Source organism: Peromyscus maniculatus, chromosome 4, assembly GCF_049852395.1.
Source record: "Peromyscus maniculatus bairdii isolate BWxNUB_F1_BW_parent chromosome 4, HU_Pman_BW_mat_3.1, whole genome shotgun sequence".
Classification (NCBI taxonomy): domain Eukaryota; kingdom Metazoa; phylum Chordata; class Mammalia; order Rodentia; family Cricetidae; genus Peromyscus; species Peromyscus maniculatus.
Genome location: NC_134855.1, coordinates 109,771,449 through 109,777,983, shown reverse-complemented (window position 1 = coordinate 109,777,983; position 6,535 = coordinate 109,771,449).

The following is a 6,535-nucleotide window of genomic DNA, read 5'->3' as shown; positions in this document are numbered from 1 at the left end:
GTTCCCATAATAGAGGGATCAGCATATACATCACTTGTCCTGTAGTCTTTCTTGGTTTCTTTTTTCATGTCTGCAGCCAAGATTTTCAGGAGGTCTCCCCCAATCAAATATGATCTCTATCAACCTTAAATAAAAGCACAGCTTTTCATTTTCTGTGGAAACAAAAGCATAACTTCTTCCTTGACGTAACATATTTTCTGACTTCCATTTTGAAGTTAAGACATTCTTAAAATATGTAGATTGGTTTAATTTAGCAGTTTCCATAATCCATTGTCTCTCAGCAGCTATTGTTTTTTTGTACATTAGCATTTAAAAAATTCAAAGTCCACAAAGCACCATACACGATCCAGGCAGCCTGTGTATTTTTCATCTTTATGTTGCTTATTTATTTTTCATTATTTTACTCTCTCTTTAAAGACTTTATTATTTTAAACTATTTTTTCTATGACTGTCTATATATTTTTTCTTTTATTTTTTTAGCACCTAGGTACAGTTTTAAACATACTGTACCTTTTTAGAGATTTGTTCATGTCTGGACCTGGCTTTTTATGCATCTGCAGTTCTTTGACTGTGGGAGACAAATCTTAAACTGCTAGGCTACCTCAGTGGAGTGGCACTGACAGCTGGCTCTGCCCCACTTGGTTCTGTGAAAGCCAAGCCTCATGCTGGTGGGTACCAGTGGGAGCAGCACCTACCACCCCAGCTCTGGGAAGTTACTGAATCATTGTTCTCAGCTCAGTTAGAAGAGGATCACATATGGGAGGTTTTGGTGGGACAGGTCTGGAGGTGGTACATAGCAATGTTATTTAAGAAACATAACAATGCTAATTAAGAAATGCACCTTCCACTAGTTGGATTTAGTTACATGGCCATAAAAACAGCAAGGGGATCCTGGAAGCATAGTCTACCAGTGTACCCAAGAAGTGGTTTGTTGAGAACAACGTGCTGTGTCTGCTGTGTGCATATTTCAAAGCTATTACAGCCTAACAGGTGGGAATCCTGGCCACACAAGTGTGTGTAGAGGAGAAAGTGAGAGTGAGACTGAGTTAGGGGGCAACACTTAGAACAGATATTACACCCTGAAGGTCAGTGTATTGTAACATAGTTGAGCAGGGAAACTGTCTCCACATGGACCATGTAACTATTCCTCTGCTCTAGACTATTCCTTTATGGGAACAAGTGCCTCACCAGCATTAGAAATAACCCCAGACATCTGTTTACACATATCCATGCACACTTTATACCTATGAGAGAATTTCCTGCTGTCATGAGCGGGTGAGGTTTATGCTGACATTGAGAGAGAATGTGTCAGCCTTTTGTAAGACAGCTTTGACAGTAATGTGATGGCTAAGTCATTGCCAGATACTCTGTCAATGATAAAAATATGAATAAGGAAAATGAGCTGCATGCTCTATGTCTATCCTGTGTCTTTTAGTAGAGAGCCTTGTGATAGAATCCAACCCCATAGGGAGCTGGGTTCAGTGAATTCTGGGGAGCAGTGCACCCCAGTGTTCTCTAGTTTCAAGATATATCCAGGAGATACAGAGATGGAAGGATGTCTTCTACTAGATTTGGGGGGGATAAAAAATGTCTTAGTTAGGGTTTCTATTGCTGTGATGAAACGCCATGACCAAAGCAACTTGGAAAGTAAAGGGTTTATTTCACTCACAGTTCCATATAACAGTTCATTATGAAAAGAAGGTAGGACTGGAACTCACACAGAGCAGGAACCTGGAGGCAGGAGCTGATGCAGAAGCCATGGAGGAGTGCTGCTTACTGGCTTCCTCCTCATGGCTTGCTCAGCCTGCTTTCATATAGAACCCAGGACCTCCAGCCCAAGGATGGCACCACCCACAATGAGCTTGGGACTCCCACATCTACCACTAATTAAGAAATGCTCTACAGCCAGATCTTATGGAGGCATTTTCTCACTTGAGGTTCCCCCTTTCAGATAACTCTCATTTGTGTTAAGTGAACATAAAACTAGCCAGCACAGGAGGCAAGCCTGGTCTTTGAAGATCGTCCAGGAATTGGTACATTAGTGGTTTAAAGATAAGGTTTATTGGGAGAAAATATGCCTCTCTGTCCTCTTTGCTGGTGGACAATGAATTGATTTTTGATAAACTCTCCTTATTTGAAGGATAAAAAGAGACTTGGTGGCACACAAAGTCATGTAAAGGGTGGACCTTATTTCATTTTTTTAAATTATGAAATAAAACTTTCACTTAGCCACCTGACCCTTCTTGATTATAGTAATACAAAAACCTTTGACTATTTTCCAAGATCAAAATGGTATGTGTGTCTGTGTGTGTATACACATGCATGTGTGAGTGAATGTGTATGTTCATGTGTGGGCATGTGCATGCATGTGCATTTGTGCATGTATGTATACAAGTGTGTCTCTTGGTATGTGTGTGTCTCTTGGTGTGTGTGTGTGTGTGTGTGTGTGTGTGTGTGTGTGTACATGTGTGTGCATGTACTATTCTAAATAATCTGGGATTCTTCTTTGTCTTTTCCTTAAGCTCATTCTGAGGTACAAGAGAACGGTATTCATCTTCAGTGGATTCTCTCTCTCCTCTGCCCTTTTCACTCTCCCTCCCTTCTCTCTCCTTACCACTCCAAGTGTGGGCCCAGGGCAGCTTAGCCACACAGTTGCCATGAAAGGCTTAATAAAAATTGGCTAAAAAGTAGGCCTGAGTTTCACGTTACTGGCAGGCAACACCCAGATCCAGGAAAAGCCATAAGCTGACACCACCCAGGGATCCACCCAGTGGGGCCAGCATCTAAGGGGAAGTACCTGACATTCTAAACGTTCTAACCTTTAGATAAGATTAGGTAAGATCACCATATGTCCCTGAGTCTAGCTCACACCTATCTCCCTTTCACCAAGATACCCCTTGACAAATGTCAGCCAATCAGGGTCCTGAACCCTGGAAATCCCTTCATCCCGTCCTCTGCTATGATAAAAACCCCACCCTGCCCAGGCTTGGGGCTCTCTGCTCTCACCGCTGTGTCAGACAGACAGAGAGACCAAGCTCAAGTTTGAAATAAAGGCTCTTCGCTTTTACATACAGAATTTGGTCTCTGTGGTGGTCTTTCGGGGTTCCTGTGACCTGCATATAACACCAAGGTCTTGCTAGCTTCAAACTTGTTTCATCTTGTCATCCTCCTACCTCAGTTACCCCTATATTGCCTATGTTGGGGTTAAAGGTATTGCTCCTTACTCTGTTCTTTTGTCTTAATTTTTTTCTTTAAAAACTGTGTGTATGTGTGTGTGTGTGAGAGAGAGAGAGAGAGAGAGACAGAGACAGAGACAGAGACAGAGACAGAGACAGAGACAGACAGACAGACAGACTGACAGACTTTGTACAAGGTTTGAAAACCTGGGCTTCCTGGTGTAGTTGTATAGACTGATGAGAAACCTCTCCCTGTAAATGATGATCCTCTGGCTTTCACAAGATTCTAAAAGGGGTCACAGTCCTAGATGGTCAGGCTCATGATTTGTGTTTATGTCCACTGAAGATGGACAGAGTCTACCTTTGGTTATTTCATTGGTTGTTTCCACTTAAAAATGGGTCAACCTTCTGCTTCTTCAGTGTCTTCCCTAAGGACTCCTGATAAGCCTTCCAAATGGCTAACAATAGCCCATCTCTCTCTGTCTTCTTTCTCTTCCTCTTTCTCTTGTCTCAAAAATACCCACGTCAGTCTCCTCCTTAGTCCCCCACTGTGGCCAGGGCCACAAAACTGTGGCCACCAAACCAACCGTTTTCATGGTTTAGCCTGTCACTATGTCATTTCATTTTCTCCCTGGATAAAACATTGACACATTGGGCCACGCTAGAATTCATGTGATTCCAAGCCTTCTGCATACCCTGGCAGTGACATCCCCGCAGCATTTTTACCGACGTCTCCATCCCCATCATCATGAATGACCAACATCAGTGATTGTAACTCTCTGCATTGTTAAGCACACCACTTTGCCTCCATGTATTTCCCGAGGTGTTGTCTGAGCCTTGCAGTACCACTGGAGGCAAGCAGCAGAGGTCCTTCCCATGTTTTCAGAGATGATTCCATAAAACAGAACCTGAAGAGTTAAGTGCCTGGCACACAGTCCCAGCTAAGTCAGAGGCACAGCCAAGAATAGAACAGGCTTAAATATCCCTCCCTGCTTCCTGCCACACTATACCTGTGTGTACATTTCTTGACGAAGAGTCAGATGTTATTTTAGGGCTCTCCAAGGCTCTTAACTGGCATTTAGTTTTAATTACGCCACTGGCAAACTAGATCTATTCTAGTTGCCAAAAGGAGATCTGACCACATGAGTTTACAATGGAGGAAAGTTCTGGAATTGACTAAAGATCAATCAGACATAATTACATGTGAGCTTTTAAAGTTCTATTTTATAGGCAAATAGAGCTAGCTTTTACCCCTGTATATTGTAGTTACTAATCATCTTCTCTTCTCGACCTTTTCTTTTTCTCTCTTCATTTTGCTCTTCTACTCAGCCAGAGGGCCAATGCTTTATGGCACAGACACTTGGATTATTGCATTGGTTTTATTACACACACACACACACACACACACACACACACATACACACACACACACACACACACACACACACACACACACACACACACACACACACACAGTACCAAGAGCAAGGGCACCTTTGTTTCCTACTCCAGGCTTGGCAGAGCCAAGCCTCTGACACGGGGCTGAGCCTGAGACAGTATGGAGCTCAGTTTAAGAGCTCTGAACACAGCGGAGGAAGAAAAATAAACTCTAACATTAAAATGCCCATAGTGTGTGGAGTCCTGGACTGGTGAAAGGTTGCCTCTGTTTCTTTTCCTGTTGGTACGATAAGATGATCTGACCAAAGCAACTTAAGGGGGAGGGATTTATTTTAGCTCACCATCCCAGGTTATAGAGCATCATAGCAGGGAGGTCACAGTAGTGAGAGCTGGTCACATCACATCCCTAATCAGGACCAGAGAGCAATGAATGCATGCATGTATGCTCTTAGCTCACTTTCTCCATTTTATATAGTCCGGGATTGATGGTTTTTACCCTGCGAGGAAAAGTCATGAAACAGGACAGAATCCACTAACAAGAGTTTTATTAAGACAAGGAGAAAGGGATAGATGTGATCAGGCCTGCGGAAGGACACGTGTGAGGAGGGGGTGGGGGAACATGAGGCCTGCCTTTTTAAAGACCAGATCACACCTGCGCACACAGGCCCACATGGCTATTCCATGCATGCACATCGATCACGTGGTCACGTGGCATGATTATGTGACCACGCAGCCATGGGGCATGGGTTACACAGGAAAATGACCCAGAAATGACTAGGCAGAAATGACTGTGTGTCCCGCTGGGTGTGCACAATCATGGGGGCATGGTTGGAATTCCTATCAAGTATCCCAGCAGAGAATGGTACCATCCATAATGGGCAGGCCTTACCATCCAATTAACATAATCAAGATACTCACCCACAGATTCTCAGAGGCTCATCTCTTAGGTGATTCTAGACTTTTGGCAAGTTGACAACATGGCCATTGAGGTGAAAAAAGGCCCCACATTCAAATACCTATGTGATCACTGCCTGCTGGTGCCACGTCACCCATTATATAAAATCAAGTAGGAGCTCACAACACGGTGGATAATTGGGCAGCTAGTACACAATTCTATGCACAGTTAATACCATATATTCTATTGCCTGTGGTGGTTAGTCTTCATTATCAACTAGACTAAATTTAGTATTCTCTAGGAAACATACCTGTGGGTGTGTCTGTGGAGATGCTTCCAGAGAGCTTTAACTGAGAGGGAAGACTCACCCTAAACATAGGGAGCACCACCCCATGGGGGAGCACCATCCCAAGAGCTGAACTAAATAAAAAGGAGAAAGTGAAGTGAGTATATATATGGAGGGGCCCCAAAACAGCTTGATCACTCAGCTGTCATGACAGGCTTAGGGGCCCGCTCAGACACAGCTTCTGTGACAGGCTTACTGGTAGGCAACACCCAGATCCAGGAAAAGCTACAAGCTGACACCACCCAGGGATCCATCCAGGGGTGGGGAAGTACCTGACATCCCAAACATCCTAACCATTAGATAAGGTGGTCAGATGTCCCTGAGTCTAGCACACACCTGTTTTTGTTTTACAGATACCCCTAGACAATGGTCAGCCAATCAGGGTCCAGAACCCTGGAAATCCCCTCACCCCAGCCTCTGCTGCATTAAAAACCCTTCCCTGCCTGGGCTCATGGCTCTCTGCTCTCACCGCTGTGTTGGACAGACAGACCAAACTCCAGAGCTTGAAAATAAAGGCTCTTTGCTTTTACATGTGGTATTTGGTCTCCATGGTGGTCTTTTGGGGGTCCCTACAATCTGGGCATAACAAGTGCAACTTCCTTTGCTTTTTGACAGTGCCGCCCCAAACAGGTGATTCCGGGCTGCATACAAAACCAAGCCAGTAAGCAGCATTCCTCTGTTATCTCCGTTTCAGTCCCTACTTCAGGTTCCTGCCCTGTC